General features: G+C 38.3%; 1 long non-coding RNA gene across 1 annotated transcript in view; it reads right to left on the bottom strand.

Annotated features, from left to right (window-relative positions):
• LOC125087743 (uncharacterized) overlaps positions 1 to 26965 on the bottom strand; it is a 292899-nt gene that overhangs the window by 152086 nt on the left and 113848 nt on the right. The window contains exons 6-7 of the long non-coding RNA XR_007123503.1: positions 26514 to 26708; positions 23729 to 23824 (exon numbers count right to left, since the gene is read on the bottom strand). This is a non-coding gene — a long non-coding RNA (uncharacterized LOC125087743). The remainder of the gene's footprint in view (positions 1 to 23728; positions 23825 to 26513; positions 26709 to 26965) is intronic.

Genomic DNA, 26965 nt, shown 5'->3' with positions numbered 1-26965 from the left:
GGGGTCAGCGCGGCCTCAGCTCCCGCAGGGTCGCAGAAGGATCGGGGGTGTCTGAGTGTCGCAGAGCTTACCGGTATTAGAACGGGGAAGCCGGCTACAGAGAGCCGAGGAGTGACTCTCAGCTCGGGGTTGCCTTGAACCGGTCGCAGGCTCGGTGAGCTCGGAGCGCGGCCGGAGGCCAGGGTGGCGGGAGTCATTGGGCGCTGTTCTCTGAGGGCGCACTGAGGAGTGGGGCCCCGGGCTCTCGGCTCCTCCAGGCTGGAGACCGGGAGGCTGCCATCTTTATTCCCGCCCTCCGGAACTCTACAGAAAGTGCTCAGGGAACAAAAGCTCCCGAAAGCAAACCCAGCAAACCCGAGAGGATTACTCAGTGCGGCCCGGGTAAGGGCGGTGCAACTCCGCCTGGGGCAAAGACGCTTGAGAATCACTACAACAGGCCCCTCCCCCAGAAGATCAACGGGAAACCCAGCCAGGACCAAGTTCACCTACCAAGGAGAGCGGCGGAATTCCAGAGGAGAAGAAAGCAAAGCACGGAACTCATGGCTTTCTCCCCATGATTTTTTAGCCTTGCAATTAATTTAATTTTTTTTCTTTTTCAATTTTTTTTTTCTTTTTCTCTTCTTCTGCTAATTTTTTTTTAACTTTTACCGTTTTCTTTTTTTAACGTTTTTTAAATAGTTTATCTAATATATATATATTTTATTTCCTCTTTTTATATTTTTTCTTTATCGGCTTTCTTTTTTTTAATAGTTTCTTTTTTTTTTTTTCTTTCTTTCTGAACCCCTTTTTATCCCCTTTCTCCCCACTCACAATTCGGGATCTCTTCTGATTTCGCTAAAGCATATATTCCTGGGGTTGTTGCCACCCTTTTAGTATTTTACTTGCTCCTTCATAAATTCTTATCTGGACAAAATGACAAGGCGGAAAAATTCACAACAAAAAAAAGAACAAGAGGCAGTACCAAAGGCTAGGGACCTAATCAATACAGACATTGGTAATATGTCAGATATAGAGTTCAGAATGACGATTCTCAAGGTTCTAGCCGGGCTTGAAAAAGGCATGGATATATTAAAGCAACCCTCTCGGGAGATATAAAAGCCCTTTCTGGAGAAATAAAAGAACTAAAATCTAACCAAGTTGAAATAAAAAAAGCTATTAATGAGGTGCAATCAAAAATGGAGGCTCTCGCTGCTAGGATAAATGAGGCAGAAGAAAGAATTAGCGATATAGAAGACCAAATGACAGAGAATAAAGAAGCTGAGCAAAAGAGGGACAAACAGCTACTGGACCACGAGGGGAGAATTCGAGAGATAAGTGACACCATAAGACGAAACAACATTAGAATAATTGGGATTCCAGAAGAAGAGGAAACAGAGAGGGGAGCAGAAGGTATATTGGAGAGAATTATTGGAGAGAATTTCCCCAATATGGCAAAGGGAACAAGCATGAAAATTCAGGAGGTTCAGAGAACCCCCCTCAAAATCAATAAGAATAGGTCCATACCCCGTCACCTAATAGTAAAATTTACAAGTCTTAGTGACAAAGAAAAGATCCTGAAGGCAGCCCGGGAAAAGAAGTCTGTAACATACAATGGTAAAAATATTAGATTGGCAGCAGACTTATCCACAGAGACCTGGCAGGCCAGAAAAAGCTGGCATGATATATTCAGAGTACTAAATGAGAAAAACATGCAGCCAAGAATACTATATCCAGCTAGGCTATCATTGAAAATAGAAGGAGAGATTAAAAGCTTCCAGGACAAACAAAAACTGAAAGAATTTGCAAATACCAAACCAGCTCTACAGGAAATATTGAAAGGGGTCCTCTAAGCAAAGAGAGACCCTCAAAGTAGTAGATCAGAAAGAAACAGAGACAATATACAATAACAGTCACCTTACAGGCAATACAATGGCACTAAATTCATATCTCTCAATACTTACCCTGAATGTTAATGGGCTAAATGCCCCACAAAAGACACAGGGTATCAGAATGGATAAAAAAACAAAACCAATCTATATGTTGCCTACAAGAAACTCATCTTAAACCCGAAGACACCTCCAGGTTTAAAGTGAGGGGGTGGAAAAGAATTTACCATGCTAATGGACATCAGAAGAAAGCAGGAGTGGCAATCCTTATATCAGATCAATTAGATTTTAAGCCAAAGATCATAATAAGAGATGAGGAAGGACACTATATCATACTCAAAGGAACTGTCCAACAAGAAGATCTAACAATTTTAAATATCTATGCCCCTAACGTGGGAGCAGCCAACTATATAAACCAATTAGTAACAAAATCAAAGAAACACATCGACAAGAATACAATAATAGTAGGGGATTTTAACACTCCCCTCACTGAAATGGACAGATCATCCAAGCAAAAGATCAACAAGGAAATCAGGGCCTTAAATGACACACTGGACCAGATGGACATCACAGATATATTCAGAACATTTCATCCCAAAGCAACAGAATACACATTCTTCTCTAGTGCACATGGAACATTCTCCAGAATAGATCATATTCTTGGTCCTAAATCAAGTCTCAACCAGTATCAAAAGATTGGGATCATTCAATGCATATTTTCAGACCATAATGCTCTAAAGCTAGAACTCAATCACAAGAGGAAATTTGGAAAGAACCCAAATACATGGAGACTAAACAGCATCCTTCTAAAGAATGAATGGATCAACCAGGAAATCAAAGAAGAATTGAAAAAATTTATGGAAACAAATGATAATGAAAACACAACGGTTCAGAATCTGTGGGACACAACAAAGGCAGTCCTGAGAGGAAAATATATAGCGGTACAAGCCTTTCTCAAGAAACAAGAAAGGTCTCAGGTACACAACCTAACCCTACACCTAAAGGAGCTGGAGAAAGAACAAGAAAGAAACCCTAAACCCAGCAGGAGAAGAGAAATCATAAAGATCAGAGCAGAAATCAATGACATAGAAACCAAAAAAACAATAGAACAAATCAATGAAACTAGGAGCTGGTTCTTTGAAAGAATTAATAAGATTGACAAACCCCTGGCCAGACTTATCAAAAAGAAAAGAGAAAGGACCCAAATAAATAAAATCATGAATGAAAGAGGAGAGATCACAACGAACACCAAAGAAATACAGACAATTATAAGAACATACTATGAGCAACTCTACGCCAACAAATTGGACAATCTGGAAGAAATGGATGCATTCCTAGAGACATATAAACTACCACAACTGAACCAGGAAGAAATAGAAAGCCTGAACAGACCCATAACCAGTAAGGAGATTGAAACAGTCATCAAAAATCTCCAAACAAAAAAAAGCCCAGGGCCAGATGGCTTCCCGGGGGAATTCTACCAAACATTTAAAGAAGAACTAATTCCTATTCTCCTGAAACTGTTCCAAAAAATAGAAACGGAAGGAAAAGTTCCAAACTCATTTTATGAGGCCAGCATCACCTTGATCCCAAAACCAGACAAAGATCCCATCAAAAAAGAGAACTACAGACCAATATCCTTGATGAACACAGATGCAAAAATTCTCGCCAAAATACTAGCCAATAGGATTCAACAGTACATTAAAAGGATTATTCACCACGACCAAGTGGGATTTATTCCAGGGCTGCAAGGTTGGTTCAAAATCCGCAAATCAATCAACGTGATACAACACATTAATAAAAGAAAGAACAAGAACCATATGATACTCTCCATAGATGCTGAAAAAGCATTTGACAAAGTACAGCATCCCTTCCTGATCAAAACTCTTCAAAGTGTAGGGATAGACGGCACATACCTCAATATTATCAAAGCCATCTATGAAAAACCCACCGCAATTATCATTCTCAATGGAGAAAAACTGAAAGCTTTTCCGCTAAGGTCAGGAACATGACAGGGATGTCCGTTATCACCACTGCTATTCAACATAGTACTAGAAGTCCTAGCCTCAGCAATCAGACAACAAAAGGAAATTAAAGGCATCCAAATCGGCAAAGAAGAAGTCAAACTATCACTCTTTTCAGATGATATGATACTATATGTGGAAAACCCAAAAGACTCCACTCCAAAACTGCTAGAACTTGTACAGGAATTCAGTAAAGTGTCAGGATATAAAATCAATGCACAGAAATCAGTTGCATTTCTCTACACCAACAACAAGACAGAAGAAAGAGTAATTAAAGAGTCCATCCCATTTATAATTGCACCCAAAACTATAAGATACCTAGGAATAAACCTAACCAAAGAGGCTAAGAATCTATACTCAGAAAACTATAAAGTACTCATGAAAGAAATTGAGGAAGACACAAAGAAATGGAAAAATGTTCCATGCTCCTGGATTGGAAGAATAAATATTGTGAAAATGTCTATGCTACCTAAAGCAATCTACACATTTAATGCAATTCCTATCAAAGTACCATCCATTTTTTTTCAAAGAAATGGAACAAATAATCCTAAAATTTATATGGAACCAGAAAAGACCTCGAATAGCCAAAGGAATATTGAAAAAGAAAGCCAAAGTTGGTGGCATCACAATTCCAGACTTCAAGCTCTATTACAAAGCTGTCATCCTCAAGACAGCATGGTACTGGCACAAAAACAGACACATAGATCAATGGAACAGAATAGAGAGCCCAGAAATGGACCCTCAACTCTATGGTCAACTCATCTTCGACAAAGCAGGAAAGAATGTCCAATGGAAAAAAGACAGCCTCTTCAATAAATGGTGTTGGGACAATTGGACAGCCAAATGCAGAAAAATGAAATTGGATCATTTCCTTACACCACACACGAAAATAGACTCAAAATGGATGAAAGATCTCAATGTGAGAAAGGAATCCATCAAAATCCTTGAGGAGAACACAGGCAGCAACCTCTTCGACCTCAGCCGCAGCAACATCTTCCTAGGAACATCACCAAAGGCAAGGGAAGCAAGGGCAAAAATGAACTTTTGGGATTTTAACAAGATCAAAAGCTTTTGCACAGCAAAGGAAACAGTGAACAAAACCAAAAGACAACTGACAGAATGGGAGAAGATATTTGCAAATGACATATCAGATAAAGGGCTAGTGTCCAAAATCTATAAAGAACTTAGCAAACTCAACACCCAAAGAACAAAGAATCCAATCAAGAAATGGGCAGAGGACATGAACAGACATTTCTGCAAAGAAGACATCCAGATGGCCAACAGACACATGAAAAAGTGCTCCACATCACTCGGCATCAGGGAAATACAAATCAAAACCACCATGAGATATCTCCTCACACCAGTCAGAATGGCTAAAATTAACAAGTCAGGAAATGACAGATGCTGGCGAGGATGCGGAGAAAGGGGAACCCTCCTACACTGTTGGTGGGAATGCAAGCTGGTGCAACCACTCTGGAAAACAGCATGGAGGTTCCTCAAAATGTTGAAAATAGAACTACCATATGACCCTGCAATTGCACTGCTGGGTATTTACCCTAAAGATACAAACGTAGTGATCCGAAGGGGCACGTGCACCCGAATGTTTATAGCAGCAATGTCTACAATAGCCAAACTATGGAAAGAACCTAGATGTCCATCTACAGACGAATGGATAAAGAAGATGTGGTATATATACACAATGGAATACTATGCAGCCATCAAAAGAAATGAAATCTTGCCATTTGCGACGACGTGGATGGAACTAGAGGGTATCATGCTTAGCGAAATAAGTCAATCGGAGAAAGACAACTATCATATGATCTCCCTGATATGAGGGAGAGTAGATGCAACATGGGGATTGAGGGGGTAGGAGAAGAGTAAATGAAACAAGATGGGATTGGGAGGGAGACAAACCATAAGTGACTCTTAATCTCACAAAACAAACTGAGGGTTGATGGGGGGAGGGGGTGGGAGAGGAGGTGGGGTTATTGATATTGGGGAGGGTATGTGCTATGGTGAATGTTGTGAAGTGTGTAAACCTGGCGATTCGCAGACCTGTACCCCTGGGGATAAAAATATATGTTTATAAAGCTGTAAAAAAAAAAAAAAAAAAACATATGAATGGAAAATCAAACACCATAAATATACACATTGAGATATTACTCAGAAAAAATGGAGGTAAACTATTGGTAAGTGGAATATGTATGAATTTCAAAATACCTATGATGAGTGGAAGCAGCCTAAAAATAAGATAAGGGAAAAAAAAAGCATGTTCTGTAGGACCCTATATTTATAAAATTCCATAAAATCTGAACTAATCTGTAGTGATTGTAAACAAATCTGCATTTTATTGGGCATGGAGGGCAATGGAGAGGGGCAGAAGGGAAGGACTACCTAGAGTATTGAGGAAACATCTGAGGGTGATAAATATACTTGTTATCTTGATATTTGTGAAGATTGCTGGGGCATAAAAATATGTCAAATTTGGCACTCATGGGTGGCTCAGTGGGTTAAGCCTCTGCCTTCGGCTCAGGTCATGATCTCAGGGTCCTGGGATGGAGCCCCACATCAGGGTCTCTGCTTGGCGGGGAACCTGCTTCCCCCCCACCTCCCTCCCCACCGCACTCTCTCTCTGCCTGCCTCTGCCTACTTGTGATCTCCCTCTCTCTCTGTCAAATAAATAAATAAAATCTTTTTTAAAAAATGTCAAATTTATCAAGTTGCTTTATTTATTTATTTATTTATTTATTTATTTATTTATTTATTTGAGAGAGACAGTGTGAGCAGGAGGAGGGGCAGAGAGGGAGAGAGAGAATCTTAAGCAAGCTCCATGTCCAGCATGGAGCTCAATTCGGGGCTAAATCTCCTACCCTGAGATCATGACCTGAGCTAAAATCAAGAGCCAGATGCTTAACTGACTGAGCCACCCAGGTGCCCCAAACTGCATTTTTTAAAAAAATGTGTAGTTTACTATATGTCAACTATAACTCAATAAGGCTCTTTAAAAAGAATAAGGTTAACTGAAAGCCAACAGAAAGGGCAAAGAAACATGACTAATCTAATTGAAATTTGAAATGGAATCAAAAGAAAAAGAAACACTGTAAATAAAAGGTAAAATAGTATTTAAAATAGGTACAAGTATATTGGGAATCTCAGTAAATATAAATGGTTTAAATTCACAAGTTAGAAAACAGACATTCATATAGAAAAACAAAATAAAGCTATATTTCATCATCCAAAATACACCTAAAACTATAATAGCAGAGAGAAGTTGAAAGTAAAAATCTGAAAAATAATCCAGCCTGCAAATATTAACATCAACAACAACAAAAATCTAGTGTAGCAGAGTTAATAAATGGCAAAACAGTGTTTATGCCCCCCCAAAAAGGAATTTTAGGAATAAAGAGAGTCATTGGCAATGTAAAACAAAAGTTTAACATTTCTACACATTTATAAATAATTTATACATTATCTCTAAATAAAGGTTGAGATAGTTAAGCTGAAAAACCTCTTGGAGATCATCTTCATCAGAATCACCTACAGAATTTAATGTTTCAATTCAATGTCTAAAAAAGCAAATCAGAACTGCTGAATTTAGGGTCCAACATTAAGCAATTTTAGGAATCATAGTAATGGTTCTTAAGTCATAGATGTTTAAGAAATTGATGTCTGCAGGTAAGCTGTTCCCTGAACACATTTCAGATTTTCCAGAGAGTGGTAAATAGAATGAAATGAACCAGTGGTTTTATGACTTGAGCAAATACCAGAATTATCTGTAGGGATTATTAAAATTCATAAATTACTGAGCCTCACCCCAGAGTTTCTCACTTAGTGGATCTAAGCTGAGGCCTGAATTAGCATTTATGATACTCTCTCAGGGTATCTGGATGCTACTATTCCAAGATTGTACTTTAAGAAGAACTGACAAAAGGAGATATCAAGTTCATGGTAATGTCCAGCGCGGTGCCATTCTTCCTGCCTTGTATCAGAGGATAATGACACTGAAAGAGAAAGTACATGGCTCCTGGGTGGCTCAGTGGGTTAAGCCTCTGCCTTCAGCTCAGGTCATGACCCCAGGGTCCTGCGATCAAGCCCCTCATCGGGCTCTCTGCTCAGCAGGGAGTCTGCTTCCCCCTCTCTCTACCTGTCTCTCTGCCTACTTGTGATCTCTGTCAAATAAATAAATAAAATCTTTTATAAAAAATCTCTTAATTCTGGTGGTCTTCTCAACTTCCATCTCACCCACTCAGAATTTCTCAGCTGAATATGAAAAAAGCATCTGACTGATCTCCCACCTCCAAAGTCTCCTATAAAAGCCATTTTACAACTTTATGTGCTCGTTTCAAAGCATGGCTTGAGTTATTTCTTCAAAAGTGCTGAGGTCTTCCTGTGTAGATGGGTATTTTACATGCAATGTGGAATAACCATGAAAATGCTTAACATGACATTAACTCATTCCCTTAATAAATATTCATCGATTGCATAATATGTGCAAGGCTCTATGCTAGGCTCTGGTGATAAGGTGCTAAAAGAGACAAAAACTGGTCCTTCCCTCATTAAGATATACACAATAGAGAAGGCAGACATAGAACAGGTGATCACAAATGGTAGACTAACAACACGGAAGCTTAATGCCTTTCATGATATGGCCTAAATTCTCTGTAGATACAAATTCTTCATACACCTGTATATATTTCATATGAATCATGTCATATTATTTTCCTTCCTCTGAAAATGTCTAATTATTCCTTGTCTTTGTAGTTGTACTGGTATCTGGAATGCTTTTCCTTTATTTCCCCCATTTGGGATCCCACTCATCTTTAAAGATCCAATTTAAAAGTCTTCCTTATTCCCTAAGTCAGAATTGACTGCTCCATCTTCTGCACTCCTACAGCATATCAAATTTCAATTTGTATAGTGACTTACTTATTAGTCACTCCCACTAGTGCATCCTATGGGAGGCCAAAGCTGTGCCTGCCATGGCCACCACAGCACCTTGTACAGAGCATAAATTTAAATCATGCTTGTTGAATAAATGAAAAATGTAATTTAAACTTTTTATTTTTTTGCCTTGCAGACAAAATAACAGTTGGTGACTACATTGTTTTCACTTTTTAACCCATTGCTATAGAAGCTGAGAGATAAGGGAAAATAAGTTTTCATGTTCCCAGTACAAATTAAAGTGAAGAGCTAAAGTCTCAAAAATCTACTCTTTCTTAATTATCCACTAACTAAAATCAATCAAAATGACAAGTGATAACTATTTCTGATTTTTAGGGGTAATTATATGTATAGCACCCTTTTAATTAATTTAAGATACACTTAAATATATCTATTAATAAACCACATCCAAAATTGAGCTGGTTTTTATTTCTGTAACACTTCAAGTCACCTACGATCCAAATTTCAGCATCTTAACCAATGACTCAATATATTATTGATTCGTAAAATACCCAAAAGCTTTGTCAACCAAACTTCTGTGTCAAAATCAACAGAAAGAAACTGTAGATTGTGAGGAAAAGTGGTAACTGAAGGGCTGGTGATTTTACAAAATGACAAGTTAGCCAAATTTCAGCTTAACCTGAATTTAATTAAAGGATATAGTGTAATTTGAAAATCCATTAGTGTACTAAACATGTTGATTTTAGGGCCTGCTATGACCATAGCTGTTTCTAGATAAAACAGTTTTGCTTGCAGCCCTCATTAGAAAGCAGCGTTGAACATCCATGTTGTATATTTGGTTTGTCTTGTTTTTAAAGATTTATGTATTTATTTTAGAGAGAGAGAGAGAGAGAGAGTGCGAGCACAGGAGTGGGGGAGGAGCAGAGGGAGAGAATCTCAAGCAGACCCCCTGATGAGCGTGGAGCCCTACTCGGGGCTCGATCCCAGGGCCTTGAGACCAAGCCAAAACCAAGAGTTAGCCACTCAACCAACTGAGCCCCTTCATGTTGTGTGCAGCACTAAGAGTTAGTATGAAATTAGCTTCAAGTTGCAGATGATGGCTGACAAAAGGGATATGGTGATCCACAATAACAGTGAAACAGAAGTATAAAAATTAATCCTGTCACTGGATTCCTAAAGCTTAATGACTCTCTGTCTTCATGTGCATTTTTTTTAAAGATTTTATTTATTTGATAGAGAGAGAGATCACAAGTAGAGAGAGAGAGAGGGAGGAGGAAGAAGGCTCCCTGCCTAACAGAGAGCCTGATGTGGGACTCGATCCCAGGACCCTGAGATCATGACCCAAGCTGAAGGCAGAGGCTTAACCCACTGAGCCACCCAGGCAGCCCCATGTGCATTTTTTTTTAAGTTAGGTTTGTTAAGGTATAATTTACGTGTGGTAAAATTCACCCTACTTAGATGTATAGTTCTATGAATTTTGACAGATATATACTATCCCTTCATCACCACCACAATCAGGGTGTAGAATATTCCCATGGCCCCAGAAAGTTTTCCTGTTTTATTAATTGCTCTACTAGCTGTCCTGAGAAGTATTCTTGATTCCCATCAAGTCCAGTTACATTGAGCCAAAGAGGTCAGACCCCAAAAAGTACACACTGTATGATTTCATTTATCTATATTATTTATATTATAACATACAAGTATTACATTCATCCGTATTTTTTCCCCATATCTATAATTTTAGGAACCACAACTGTTTTTACTCCTGGGGACATGAAATGAGGATAATGACTGAAATGGGACCTGAGTGGAGCCGATGGGATATTGGCAATGATATCTTCTTGTTGTGATATGAGTGATGGTTATACAGGTATATTTGGTATGTAAAAATTTATTGATTACTAGGAATATGACTTTTTAAAATTTTGTATATATGTTATACAGTGTATAAAAAGCATACCCCTCTCCAAGGGGGGAAAAAAAAAAAAAAAACTTCCCATAATTGCCGCAATGTCTCTGAGCAAAAGTCAAAATCCTGGGGTACCTGAGTCACTCAGTCAGTTGAGCTTAGTTTTAGTTCAGGTCATGATCTCGTAGCTGTGAAATCCAACCCCATATTGGGCTTTTTGCTCAGTATGAAGTCTGCTTCAGATTCTCTCTCTGTCTGCTCCTTCCCTGCTCATGCATGCTTTCTTGTTCTCTCATACTCTCTCTCAAATTAAAAATATAAATGTATGTAGTTTTAAAAATACATACATTTTTTTAAAGTCACAATCCTTACATATGCTAAAAGGCAGTATATGATCTGCTCACCCTTTGCTACTCCATTCTCTTTGTCCATTCATTTGCAGCCATATTGACCTCTTTGTTATACCAAGCACTCACAGGGTATGCTTTTCACTTAGCCCTTAATACTGGCTGTTTTCTTGCTTGGTACACTTCCTACCTATAAATCCCTCACATTCTTCAAGTTCTTGTTCAAATATAATCTCAATAAAGTCTATCTTGACCACCCATTTTTTTTTTAGAGAATTTATGCTCTACTTCACTACTGAAATGGAAGAAGCCATAAGTTCAATAGAATTGAACTTTCAATAGAAAGTTAGACGTTCATTTTTTAACATGATTGAGTTTTCTGTTAGTCACCACATGCGAATAATGAGTAATCAGTTGTAATTACAAATCCAAAGTGCAAGAGAAGTTAATCAGAATATACACATTTTGGAGTAGTATATTTTAGGGATATTTAAATCTTTGGAATCATGATATCATGCGGGGGTGTGGGGAGAAAAGAGAGAGAGAGGATGAACATAGAGACCAAGAACTGAACACTAAGGCAAACCAACTTCAGGAAGTGCTAGAACTAGAGAGAAAGGGGAAAGTCAACAGAGAATCTAAGAAGAACAAAACTAGCAAGGGAGGACACAAACCAAACTATCATGCTGACTTGGAAACCAAGAGTACACAAAGAAGGGATGACAAGCTATGGAAGGTCCTGCTTAAAGTTAGTGGAACCAAACAATTTGTTATCGAAACTAAGACACTTCTGAGCTTGGGCAGCAGTTTTAAAACAGAACTATCTTGGGCGCCTGGGTGGCTCAGTGGTTTAAGCCTCTGCCTTCGGCTCAGGTCACGGTCTCAGGGTCCTGGGATCAAGTCCCGCATCAGACTCTCTGCTTGGCAGGGAGCCTACTTCCTCCTCTCTCTCTCTCTCTGCCTGCCTCTCTGCCTACTTGTGATCTCTGTCTGTCAAATAAATACATAAATAAAATCTTTAAAAAAAATAAAAATAAAAAATAAAACAGAACTATCTTGGAAAACCATGAATGTATGGTCATAACATGTATAGGTCGGGTAAGGTAAGGACTGAGAATTTAGCAATGTGAAGGCTACTATGGAAATGAAGATAGTGCAATGTGGGGAGTTGGGAGAATGGAATGGATTGGATTGTAGTGTCTCCCCAAATTCATGTCACCTGGATCCTGAGAATGGGACCTCATTTGGAAATAGAGCCTTGGCAAATATAATATAATATAATTCTATTATATTATACATAATAATATAAATATAATAAGCAAAGGATCAAGGTAGATTCATACTGGATTAGAGTGGGGGTTAAATCTAATAATAGGAAGAAAGGACACCAAAAGACATACCAAGAAGGTGGCCATGTGAAGATGAAGGTAGAGCTTAGAATTAAGCTGCTACAAGTCAAGTAATGCCTGGGACCATCAGAAGCGGATAGAGACAAGGAAGCATCCTGCCCTAGAGCCTACAGAGGGAGCCTGGCCCTACAGACACATTATCAAATTTCTGGTCTCAAGAACTGTGAACAAAGAACTTTCTGGTTTTTTAAATCATCTAGTATTATAAAAAAACTAAAAAAAAAAATCATCTAGTATTTGGGGACTTTGTAATGGCGGCCCTAGGAACTAACACAGGAGGGAGGTAAAAAGCAAACTGTAAACGAGTTTCAGAAGAATAGGAGAAATTAGAGGTATGGAAGAGTTCTCCTAACTGCCTTATAAACTAATTATCTGTGTTGAAGGACAAGCTTTTTATTTCTGATCTATTGCAAAACATCCTTTGTATAAAATATGACAGAGAGAAACAATTTACTCCAAACAAGAAATAAAGAACCCAAAACATGCAAAATATGAGCTGTATTTTGTTATTTGATTCAACTAATATGTAAAATGATTCTACAAGCAGTTGCTAAAAATTGTTTCTAAATGCTAACTTTCCATCCCTGTTGATCTTTTCACAGAAGGGGACTCACAGTTCAGGGACTGGAATTGGTCCATAGGCCACCAATGTAGAGTGTCACTGGAGATCTTAAGAGAAAATCAAGCCTGATTCTTTTATTTGATAAAGTTACTCTGTTGGGATATTGTTTATGTTTCCCTTTTACATTTTCCTAGAAATTCTAGTGACAAATATATGATCTTAAAGGTATGACTATAATTCTGTAAAAAGTGTAACTTTGATGAAAATAGGACCACCTGCACCAAATGTGCAGTGTCTACTGTTCGGCTCCTACCTGGGTACTCTGACATCCCTCTTGCTATTTCTTTGAGCTCTGCTTCTAGTTTCCATGTAAATCTGCTTCTGATGGCCTGGACTGCAACACTTCTTCATGATATTTTTCTTTGGATACTGCAACTACTTTTTTCCACAAGAGGCCTAGGACATGACTTTATCCTACTGTACAAGTGCAATGGTATGAAAATCCAGCTCCCCTGCTTCCAGAAGGATCTTACACTGAGATAATATACACTCCAGAGCATCCCTTGGGAGCAGGCTGAAACTAGACTTTGTAATCACACACTGATTTGGCTTCTTTTCCTATTTCTCTACTTTCTCGTTTTTCATGGAAGTGCTTCCACAATAAGCACTTGCGTATGAATCCTCATCTCATGGTCTGCATCTGGGCAATCTGAGTTAAGACCAAATATAGTGACCTGCAATACAGAAAATGATTCATGAAGCAGCTTCCTATTTCTGATGTGTGATGACATTCATGAATTAGAGTAAGTTAGTAAGCTACTGTGGCTTGATTATAAGGGCTAATGGAGGAAAAGTTTCACCAAACCTTAAATCTTTTCCATAAAATTTGAAATGATCAGAGATATGAGGAGTTTTATTTATTAACAAACATTTAGAGTTTTATTCAAGGTAAAATTTCTCTCTGCAGCAAAAGGTTAGTTTGGTTTTAGAAATATAACGTGAACTATAATTAGTACGTTTTCTTTTTTTGCTGTGCTCTGGATATTTTCGTTGGTATTTTGACGTTTTCTTCCTCTAGCTGGCATCTTTATATACAGATTTTTGAATTTCATAATATATACATATAAGTTATGTATATATAACAAATTCAGTAAAGCATATGTTATTATAATCAAATATAGCTTGAAAATACCCAATCTATGTGTCTATGTTGGGGAAAGGTCAACAATTATGAAGTACTCTTTCCCTTGGACTTTTATGCTCATAGCAGATTTTAGTGGAGAATGGAGAAAAATCAGATATAATTTATTTGATCTGCGACTAATTTAATTTTTATACAATAAACAAGGCTCAAACTGTGAATGCCTTACAGTTTTTCACGTCGTACAGGTTTAATATGAATTACTTCTGCTTGATTCTTAAATACACTTATTTAGAAGCAAACCAATTTTACACTGCTGCCCTATTAGTTAATCCAAAGCTCTAGACTATTATAAAAAATTTGGATAGTAAGTCAAATAACAGGAACTTGCTACATTGATATTGTCCTTCCATCATACACAAGGACTTTGCATCAATGTAACTAGACACTTAAGATGTTCTTGGAAGCATCTTTTGCTTAATAAAAAGATAAACTACAGTTAGTAAAACAGATTATAAGATTGTAATACATCATGAAATTCATCTCCACTACTTCCAGCTCTGTGAGTTTTCCAATGCCCTGGCACTAGCCAGATGCGTTTGGATGAAAAACCATCCACAAAGTTCGCAGGCCAACCAAGGAAAGAGAACTAAACTTCTGACAGAAGCAAATTCCAATTCTGGCCTATTGCGGCAGCTTCTGAAAAGTCATTTCATATTTCCATTTTTTTCCTCCTGTGAAAAGATGTGAATGATAAAAATGGAAATGCCTTGCCAAAAAAAAAAAAGACAAAAAAGTTCTTTGATAGGAATGTTATAATAATCTAAGTAAAACCATCCTTTCGCTGCTTCATGGAATTTTTAGAGGGGGACATTGCTCATGAGTCTCCAGTGATGCTAAGTTGGTGACAGTATGCCAGGGCTGGATGGGAATTCAAAAGGCCCTTCTCCTTTAGGTCATGAAGATTCTGGAAGAGATCACGGCTCTGCAGGCTATGGAAAGTCAGATGAACAGAAGAAAAGCATTTCTACAATTAAGTCAGTACAAAATGAATGGACATAATATGAAGCAAAGGTAACAATTTTAAAAGAAGAAATACTATTTTGTGTGAAAGGGAGCACTGACTCTAATAAGTAGCTTATAAAATGTCAAGAATTTCAGCAATAAAATTATATTACAGTCAAGAACTGGAGAAGATATATGCTTTAATTTCTATTAACTCATCCTCATATACTTTCCAATCCTAAACTGACCCAAAATGAACCAACAGTTAATGAGACTCTTAATGTTAAAATCCAGAAATCTGACCCTTAGAAATTCTGTAATAATCAGGTTATCTTTGGTATATACAGAAAGCAGAGTTACAGAACGTAACTCTATGTCACTCAATGTTGTCTCAAATCAACATTAGCCTTATAGTTTGTAGGAACATCTTGATAAGAAGGTTCTAAGTGTGTCTGGGCTCACAAAAAGGCAATGATTGTTAGAAAAATGTTCCTGCAGGATGGGAAATTTTGTTATTATTATTGGTGCTTATTTGCCTACTTTGTTTTATATGCTGCAATGATCCTATAAATTAGAAGACTCCAACTCTCAGTAGTCATTTTAGCTTCCTGATGCCCTAAGACCCTTGGCCTTTGGCCAAGCCTAAGAAACATTCCCTTTGTCATCCCCAGTGTATTGCTGCAGCCCTGTGGTCCCTTCTAACTGGTCTTGGTAAGGCTGGCAACTTGCCGGTCTTGACAACAGATTCATGCATACATTCATTCCCCAGTACACACTGCTAAGCCTGGTAAGTCCAAGGTCAATGCCCAGACCTCTCTGGGTATTTTACCAGAACGAGGTTCAAGCCTTCTTTGAACTTTTGTTTATTCCCCCACCTACGGGATTTTGATGATACGTTTGATATAAGAACAAAGAATACAAATCTATTGTCCCAGAGTCACCAAGTCACAGTTATTTATTGAGAAGCTCATGCTATGTAAGGAGAAAATGTTAAGATTTTTTTCTTAACATTTGAGCATGAGCACCTCCCTGACATGAGCTTAAAGGTGGTTCTCCTCCCGACCCAAAAGGAAACAAAGATCTTTCAAAGTTGAGAAATCAATTTTCTGAAGACCATATTTTATTTGGGCAAATAATTAAAAAAAAAAAAAAAAGTCAAAACTGAACATAAGGACTGCCCCGATAATGTGTATCTTTTTTTTTTAAATGATGGTGGTAGGGGTGCCTGGGTGGCTTAGTTGGTTAAGTGTCTATCTTCCGCTCAGGTCATGATCCCAGGGTCCTGGGATTGAACCCCACATCAGACTCCCTGCTCTCTCCCTCTGCTTCTGCAGACTCGCTCTCTCTCTCTCTCTCTCTCTCTCTCATAAATAAATAAATAAATAAATAATCTTTTAAAAAAATAAAATAAAATGATGGTGATGAAGGGAGTGGTTGATTAGTCTCTTAGAGAGCTGGTTCTGTTGGCTGTAAGTGTGTAATCTGCACTGTTTATCTCAGTACCACAGAGTTAAGTCTCTTGAATGTTTGAGTGTTCTTTAGAAAATGGAACTATCCCTTGCCATTTCAGGGAGGTGGGTCCTTTTGAATTTGTTTTGATTTTCCAAGCAAGCCTAGGTCTTTCTCTCTTAGATTCAACCTACCTTTTTTGATGATGTATTTATTTTCATGTTAATAAGAAAGAGGCACAGTCCATTAATAGATCCAATATATATTTTTAAAATGTTGACTAAAAACAGGAGTTATGGGACGCCTGGGTGGCTCAGTTGGTTAAGCAGCTGCCTTCGGCTCAGGTCATGATCCCAGCGTCCTGGATCGAGTCCCACATCGGGCTCCTTACTTGGCGGGGAGCCTGCTTCTCCCTCTGCCTCTGCCTGCCATTCTGTCTGCCTGTGCTCGCTCGCTCTCCTCTCTCTCTGACAAATAAATAAAATCTTTAAAAAAAAAAAAAAAAACAGGAGTTATAAAGGACCTAATTCAGTGCTTCGGCAGTTACAAATCAAAACTACAGCAGCTTGGGCTTTTGCGTGTAGCTAAGATATCCATAGCTCTTATATTATTAATCTTTCCACTTATGCTACATTAGCTTGTCATGATTTGTGCCATTACACTCATTTTCCATCCTTATTCTAGTCTTTGTGGTTTCAACGTGGTTAAATATAAACCTGCAGTATTGCAATATTAAAACTGCTTTGCCCATTGGCACCTTGAAGAAGCAATGTGTAGGCTAGTGTCCTGGTTAGTGACAGCCTAGCTTTTTCCCTAAACAATATTTCCCTGGACAATTGGTGTACCCAACGGAAGATTTGAGCCTGTGCAACACTCTGTGGTGTTGCTAATAGGCTATTTTAATACCTACAGGGTTGCATTTAGGTTACAGGTGAACATTTAGGACCCCACATTTAGACTTGGTACATCGAAAGATGGGCTGGGCTCTAGGCTAGTAAGGGAGGAAAAAAAGGGGCATCAGAACTCAGGCTAGAGAGAATTGGCTATAGTCCTCGATCCTGAAGGGAAAATTCAATAACACAAATTAAAATGCCCAGAGGGCAAGCTTAACTTCCACCTGAACTAGTGCTGGTATTTAATTTTGTGGCCAGAATGAAGTTGTACTTTCCAGAGAGACAGATCTTGAAACATCATAATGGCAATACTATGGTTCTGTTCATTTCTTTTGTTCACCTCTGATTTGTAGCCTAGTAAACACATGCTTTATTAGGGAGATGAGGGTCCAGGCCAAGGGACAAGGTATTAGCAAGACTTAAGCAAATTTTCATTTCCAATGCTTTATTGAAGAAGGTTATGAATCAGGTCAGGTATTTGTGCTTCCATATCCCACTTACAGTCTAGAAAACAACCAGCGGGAGACTGGCACTTGTATTCTCTGGCAGAGACAGTTTACTCTTAGGCTCCGGTGGACTATTCACATAAACCCATTAATAGTAAGTATAATTTAAGGGATACATTTGAGTCAAAATTGATGAACCAAACCATCACATGTCATAGGAGAGGAGTATCATGGGACAAACCCAAGGTGTAAACTCAGAATGAAGTGACAAATAAAATGGTAAGAGGATTCTGAACAAATTGTAAAGCAGGTGTAGAGGGAGACAAAACAAAATAGTTCAACATGTAGAATATTACCAAAGAGGGTATTATTTGGGATAAGCTGTTTGGTTTAAAGAATCATCATCTGCCCGAGTAAAAGTGAAATCTAGTTCTAAACAGTAGGTACACCCAGTAGAAGTCAAGGAAAATACTTTTTGTGTGTGTGAGCAGATGGATGGCAGAATTTACACAACTCCCATGGACAGGAGTCTTCCTGAGGTTAATTCCAGCCCCATCCAGCTGGGAGGTGAAGGAAACTGTAGCAGAAATGGATGGGCTAAAGCCAAAGGTGAAAAGGGCTTACATCAAATGAAAGGATTGAGCAACGGTGAACTGGCCAAATATGGGCAGACACTGTCCCATAAAGGTCTTGTAGTCTAAGATACCCATTAAGCCATATATATAGTTGTTCGAACCATCTTTCCTCTTCACCTGCACCAAATCTGCCAGCTGGTCCAATCAGTTGTATTCCTGAAATAGAACTGAAGGCTGCCTGTTTTCTCCAACTACACTCCCACCATGGTAAGCAATTCTGCCCTTGGCTTCGCCAACTGCTTTCTAATCAGTCCTCTGCTTTCACTATTGCCACATACCCCACCCATCCAGATCCATTTTCCTTACAACAGTCAGAGTAATTTTAATGTAGATGCAGGTCATACCACTTTCTGATGTACTCAGAAGAGTCCTAACATCTTATTCTGTCACATGATGTCCTCCCTGACCTAGCTTCTGCCTCTGTCTCCGATCTCATCTCCATCACTCTCCTTCTGGCTTATCATATTTCAGCCAAATGACCCCTTCATTCCCATGGATTTCTCTTCTTCCAGCTCTTAACAAGTTTTACTCATTTAACTCCAGTTTTCAGCTCAAACACCAGTTCCCTACAGTCTGCTCTTAAACTTCCTCTAGTTCAGTTTTTCTCCCTCTCCTATCAACCTCGTATTTCATGTCTTTATCAATCAAATGCATTATTCTTCCTCTGCCTCCTACCACTAAAATATAGTATCAACCATATTATCTCTCGTCCCATTACCCTAACTCCCGTTCCCAGAATAGGGAAATGAATGAATAAAATGAATGAATGAAATAGTACAAATCTCATTACCACTTTTGCCTAAGTGAAAAGATTTATCTTGATACTTGTTCATCCTTAAATTTCCATTCTTTTCCATGTAGGCAGCTAACCTAGTTTGACATCTTTTTCCTCTTAGATCCAAATGTACTGTGAATAATGCCTACCAATGGCAATGATAGTTATCATCTGTAGAACAAATGCTATATGCCAGCCACTGCCCAATCACTTCACATACACCAATTTAATCCTTATTATAATCTAGTAAAGTAGGTACTACCATCATTAGCCCCATTTTAAAAATGAGAAAATTGGGGGCGTGTAGGTGGCTCAGTGGGTTAAAGCCTCTGCCTTTGGCTCAGGTCATGATCCCAGGGTCCTGGTATAGAGTCCCATATTGGGCTCTCTGCTCAGTGAGGAGCCCGCTTCCCCCTCTCTCTCTCTGCCTGCCTCTCTGCCTACTTGTGATCTCTGTCAAATAAATATATAAAATCTATAAAAAAAAAAAAAAGAGAGAGAAAATTGAAGCACAGGTAGGCTAAAGTAGATGGTGTCATGAAGTTCAAAACTAGGAAACTTTATTTGTAGTTCATACACTTAATAAAATTGTTCACTCTTCTGTGTTGGAGGACTCCTTGATTTCACTTAGGAAAGTCACAGACTGCATTTACTATGACCTTTTCATATAGAGAATTTAGGCAAATCCAAGTTTTATGAAAGGAGAAGCAGTGAGAATCTGGTATATGTATACGAGACATATTCATCTTTGCAGTATTCATGAAATGTGCACTCAGATATTTCTTTTGTGATGCCTGGAGTCACCTGACAGATTCAATAAATATATGTTTTGTGTGAGGCAATGGGTTGTAGTTTATCCTCTTCTTCTGAAAGTATGATACTACAGGTAGAGTAAAATCAAAAGGGGTAGAGAAAAGCAAGATTCTGCAGGGGACCATAAATATAAACGTAGATATAAAAGTAGAAATGGCCAGCCATCTCTCGTGTCCAGTGGTATCACAGATCCTTACAGGGTGAATATCATCCTTGTTATCCAAGTTATTCTTAGTAGTTTGGGGGTCATCAGTTTAGCAATAATCCACATGATTATAATGCAATGCTGTGAAGAATAAATGGATAGGCAGCAGTCCACAGGCCCAAAGTCGGTCTGCATTTTACTATTTTTAGCGTGTGTGTGTGTGTGCGTGTGTGTGCCTATGAACCCATAAGCAGCAGCTTAAAATGAGATCTTGGGTTTTTCTAAGTGTGAACTACATAGCCAGTAAAGCCTGAGAAATATAGGGTCTAAAAATGATGCAGAATCTGTCAAGGATTTTCTCTAACACTGGAAGTGGAACAGACTCATCGTGACGACTTCCTTCTCCTTAAAAAGAGAAAATGGAATTGACAAGGTAGGGTACCAGTTAAATTGTCAGGGTAGGTAGTGAATTCTGAAGAGCGAGAAGCCCTTACTCAAGAGCTAAAGGAATAAACCAAGCTAATGTCTCTAGAGGAAGATGAAGTCCATATACTTTGGAAATTATATATGTACAGGGTTGGAATAATACAACAGAGATGTTTATGGTTGATGTTGAAAGAAGGTTTACCAGTTACCCAGTTGTATAAATAGTATATACATATAAATATATATATTTTTTTTTTCTGTCCTAGTTTAGGTACTTCATTCAATTTCTGTTTCCTTATCCAGAAATAAGCCATTTAGTTTTAAAGTATAATGTGCTTTCCTGAGAAGACTTTCAACAACAGAGTGATAGATCATTCAACTTTTACTTAGTGTCTATCTGTTACTGTTTGACACTGGAGAAGGCACAATCAGCCCAACTAGCATCTGTGTTCCTAAGATGAAAGGAATCTCTCACAATGTTTTCCAGTAGTCACTGGAAAATACTGAGTATTAGACCAGGTCAGGTTTCCAAAAGAAGAACATATGATTACTAAATGTGCACAGATTAAAATAAAAGAAAACAAAAAAATTCATGTGAGAGCAGTTTAAATTTCTAGCTTTTATTCCTGATAATCCCACCATAATATATTTCAGGTTGTAGCTTGTTAAAGTGATGACCAATGACACCAAAATTTAAAAAAAAAAAAAAGGCTTTAAGAAAGTGTGGCATTGAAGAAATTAATAGCTTATATAATGAATCATCAATACAAACTCCTTCACTGCACCATTATCCTGGCTCTGCTTCATTGCATTAACCCACGGACACTCTAGTGGGCTAGCAGCACACAACATGCTGCTAGAGGCAAGACAGAGGCAAGAATTAGCAGTTTTGATAATAAAATCAGGATATTCAGAGGAGTACAAGTGGATTTAAAGTGAAAAGAGACACGGGGCACCTGGGTGGCTCAGTGGGTTAGAGCTTCTGCCTTTGGCTCGGGTCATAATCTCAGAGTCCTGAGATCGAGCCCCGCAGGGGGCTCTCTACTCAGCAGGGAGCCTGCTTCGCCCTCCCTCTCTCTGCCTGCCTCTCTGCCTACTTGTGATCTCTGTCAAATAAATAAAGTTTTAAAAAAATGTTTAAAAAAATCTTAAAGTGAAAAGAGACAAACACCTCAGTGCTGTTTGTACGTTTGAAATGCAAAGGAATCTGCAAGTAGAGTGGATTTTTTTTAATGTCAGGGAAACACTGCTTTTGAATAGGGTTAACAGGAAGGCAGAGATGTAATGAGAAAAGAGATCCTGGCATTGCTTCCTCTCACAGTTCTGCCTGGTGAACCAGAATCATGGAAATGTCCGGCTTACTTCATAAATGTGACAGAACCATTTACTTGGTCTAATTCACCAGAGCTTCTTAGGTTTCCTCACTGTCTTTGGTAGCTTCTCTTTGCAAATGACATTTGCATTCCTCTAGAGAGGAATAGAACACAGGGAGGAGATTCTGCCCTATCCTCAAAGACAACATGGATTCACCCTAACAAAGCAGTAAAATAGGATAATGACACAATGGAAAATAGAGACAATAGCACACTTCATAGGGTTGTCAGGTGGGAAAAATGTGTTGATACATGTAGATACATTTAGCATTGTTTCTGGCCCACACAACATGCTACGTGCGTGTTCACTATTAGTATTATTTCACTCTTGCATCTCTATTTATTTGTCCAAAAAATAGATGCAAAATAGATTCTCATTAGTAACTTGTGATATTTCTGCTGATACTGAGATTGTTTGGATAAGGGCCAACTGGCCAAAGAAACCCCAGCGTTGGCATAATGGTATCACATAATACATAGATTGACTGGAAATCCTGCCTCCATGCAGTCTTTGCGACATACAATATTTTACTCATTTCTAAAAATTCCTAAAAGTCGGACAATAGGTAAATGAGCACAGGAAGCACGAACAACTCAGAACATTTTAATTTACAGCACCTTTCCCATGGAGATTTCTCAATTTTTACCCACCGATGCAACCCATGCTTTCTATGGAAAGATGAGTTCATGATATTTTGAATTGATCAGAAGCTAACCAGAGAGTCTGTAGAACTTATCAACACTGAAGAGCAATGCTTTATCATCCAGATATGGATTTGTAAGCCTGGAAACACTGGACAGGGAGCAGTAAGACTTAGGCCACTATAATCAACATTTTCTATTTATCTCTCTCAGAAAAAAAAAAAAAAAGTTTTAGTTCAAGGAAACCCTGAGTGAACCACTTTAACATTACATTATAAATGGCTTAAAAACAATGAGCTGGGGCGCCTGGGTGGCTTAATCGGTTAAGTGTCTGCCTTCTGCTCAGGTCATGATCCTGGGGTCCTAGGATAGAGCCCCATATCAGGCTCCCTGCTCAGCAGGGAGCCTGCTTCTCCCTCTCCCTGCCGCTCTCACCCGCTTGTGGTCTCTCTCTCTCTCCCTCTCTCTGTGTCAAATAAATAAATAAAATTTTAAACAAATAAACAATGAGCCTTGTGAAAATTAAAATTTAACTGAATCTTACACCTATAACATTAATAAAATATATAAAGACCAATCAAACATCATCTGAATTATAACAGAGTAAAATGATAAAGACACCAAGACAACAGGTGCTTCTCAAAGTGCAGTCCCTGGATTGTGACCAGTCCAAAAATCGTTATAGGATGGGGGTAAGATAAGTACCGAAATTAACTTAGAATGCAGCAATGTGCAGAGCAATCTGACACTGCTGTGGTATTCAAATGTGTGATACTTAGTTTCCTTGCAATTCCCTTTTATTTCATATTTTAAAAGCACTGGTTTATAATTGGAGATTTAAAACAATGAGAAGTAAAAACAAAATGAAAGAATGAAAACAGTAAAGGGAAGGGTGGGGGCAGTAAAGGGAACGGTAGGGCAGAGTCTAAGCCAAGCCACTGAGTACTAAGTAGGATTCATAACTCACCATTAGGAGAAGGCATGGGAATGACCGTAAAAATTAAGACACCCTTGAAGGCCAGTGATGGTATTTTTACACCTATTTCCTCACATGAAATTTGTGCTGAAATGTGGAAACGGTGGCACAATTATGAACCCTTCAAGAGCTCCCTCCATCCTAAGCATTAATCATTTTATCATTTTGACACTGACGGATACTGGAGATTGCAAGAGCAGCCTTGGCCCCTTTTAGTAATGACACTGGAGCCCTTGTTTTCCTGGTTACCTACTACCCACTCTGTCCCCTTCATCTGTGAACTCAGGGGGTTGTCAGAGTGACTCAGCAAACTGACATACAGCACTGACCACCCAGTTGGTCTTGCTTTGCTTGTTTCTGCTTTTCTCTTTGAAGAGTTCTAGCTCTATTTTATAATCTGCTTCTCCTGCTATCAGTAACCTGACTTTCCCCCCCACACACCATTTTCTGTCTCGAGTTTTTCAAAACCATCAGGGGGCCAGTACCTTTCCTTGCTATATCTCCACATGGTCACACCAGGACCCTACTGGAGTACACCTCCATCCTCCACTTAAGCAATAGTATTCCTTCTGTACCTCATGCTCTGTAATTCTATGAACATGAGTTTTCCAATTATCTGATTCAAGTGGTCCTGCAAAGGCACAGGGGAGTTGGAAATTACAGTCCTGACCTTTGAGGGTGTTAAAAGTTGTGCATCTGTATCCCTCAGTGTCTTGATGTTATTTTCAGGGAAGGGGCTTGGAGGTGATCAAAAGTTGTTCAGTGATACTTAATTTTACTTTACAAGAGGAAGCTTGCTCTATCAGAAAGAGCACCAAGCCTGAAATCAGAGGATCTGATTTCAAGCTCTAATTACGCTGCCTACCAGGCCACTGATTTTGGACAGTTTGCTTTACCTCTGCAATGTGGGTTGTTGTAATTTTTTTTTTAAGTATATAAAATTTGGGCTCAAAACACCCATTTCTAAGGTTGTAATGAAGATCGACCAAGATGGTATTATCAACCAAGATGGTAATAATTTGTCTTGTAAATGTTAGTTGTTATTTTTATCCCCAGTGAATATCCAAAACAGGGGATTCATCTTTACTGTCACACATTTGGGCCACTATAAACTGAAACATACTGTTGAATAAATGTGTATGCTTTCTAAATTTATGACTGAATAACTCTTCAGCAATGGAGAGTGATAGCTGAGACAAAGAAAGAAAAGTTTGGTCATTGGGGCAAGAGTTCTTCACAGATAGAAGAAGGATTTTGTGTTCAATAACACACAGTAATAGCAGATAGATACTACATGATCCAAAGAAAATAAGGTGACAGCACAGTATTTGCTACTTCTGGTTAAGAAAGAAGAGTCTGGAGGAGGAACAATTATTGGTGAGATATCTTTACCAACAATCTAGGCTCTTGGATTATTTAACTAATTTGTGAAGAGTATCATAATAATTTTTAAACTAGAATTCATCAAAAACTCTAAATCGCTTTCTTAAAATATCACACAAAATCCCATATGTTGTAAAGGGATTAGTAAGGTAGGAACTTCCGATTTCTAGTCTTTGATTTTTCACAGAATAAATTAAATGAAACTGACAAAGTAAAATAGCATTTGTAGGAACATTTCCCATTTGCTACATTCTCCATTGTGAAACACCGCGTTAAAAAGTATTTTAAATTATATTTAGGCGCAAGATTGGTGGATCTATCCAAACCTCAGTAATGAAAATACATTTCAGTGCCAACTGCTTCCTGGTTAAAAACTACTAGCTGGTATAAAATAAAAACACGCATTTTTTCACAGTTCCAAGTATAACTTTTTTGTGAAATGCCTGACTACACATCATTAACTATCCCTTTGTTTTATTTTCTTAAGTCACTATAATAGATAATCGGTTTTCCCTGTAATGAGCAAAGCTACTAATCAATAATTAGCTATCTGCATACAAAGCTAGCACTCTTCAAAATTACTTCTCTGTACTTGAACATTAAGACCCAGAGGCAAACACTATATTGTCTCTAGTGTTGAAAGATGCTCATAAAAACGCAGGAAAGGTGAGATGCATTTTCGTTTTATTGTTCTTAGTTATTTAATATCTGTCTACCACAGTTTCCAAGTTCATTGAATTGAGTTATTTCAGAGTACAGAAAGTGTATAAATTTGGAGATAGAAAATCTATTTTAGCTTCTTGTAAATAACTGCCCTTGGTGGTGACACACTTCATTTATGTCCTATGATAACTCAGAAGAAAAGACTTTTTTCGTGAAGTTGATCAAATTCCATCTCCTTTAGACTCAATGAGAGAACTTTTAACAATTCAAGTGTATCTATAAAATTTTTAAGAGAGGGACTAAAATGGAGATGTTATTTTAGTAAGCAAGACTCACGGGCAGCTTTTTACAAACTTCGTTGCTTTTCACCTTGCCCTTTTAAGGTTGGGCATAAAATTTTAAATGTTATCAAATAAAGGAAAATATTAATCATTTTCCAGCATTTTTATGGCAACATATAGATACTAAAAATACAAAAACTGAAAACGTAAACTTCTGTCAAAAAAAAATTTTTTTTAAAGATTTTATTTATTTATTTGACAGACAGAGATCACAAGCAGGCAGAGAGGCAGGCAGAGAGAGAGGTGGAGGCAGGCTCCCTGTGGAGCAGAGAGCCCGATGCGGGGCTCGATCCCAGGACCCTGGGATCATGACCTGAGCTGAAGTCAGAGGCTTAACCCACTGAGCCACCCAGGCGCCCCCAACCTCTGTCAAAAATTTAACTACTTACTTCATATATGGAATTTTTTAAGTTATTTCATCAGCGGCATCTGGGTGGCCCAGTCAGTTGTGCGTCCAACTCTTGGCTTTGGCTTGGGTCATGATCTTAGGGCTTGTTGGGATTGAGCGCAGCATCAGGGTCCATGATCAGGGCGGGGGTCTGCTTGAGTCTCCTCCTGCTCACGTGTGCCAGTTCGCTTTCTCTCTAAAATAAATAAATAAAATTCTTTTTAAAAAAGCCATTTCCTCTCAAATATTTCGCTTGTAATTATTCAAACACATAAAAAGTTGAAAGAATTGCAAAATGAACACATAACATTACTCCACTAGAGTTACTAATTATTATTAATCTTGTCTCATTTGCCTGTTCTCTCTGATATAAATATAAATATATATATATATATAATTTTACTCTCAGATACTTCACCATTCATATCCTAAAACTAAGACACTCTCCTGTAC

This window comes from Lutra lutra, chromosome 16 (genome assembly GCF_902655055.1).
Source record: "Lutra lutra chromosome 16, mLutLut1.2, whole genome shotgun sequence".
Taxonomy (NCBI): Eukaryota; Metazoa; Chordata; class Mammalia; order Carnivora; family Mustelidae; genus Lutra; species Lutra lutra.
The sequence above is the reverse complement of the archived record's forward strand: the minus strand, read 5'-3'. Positions and strand labels throughout refer to the sequence as shown.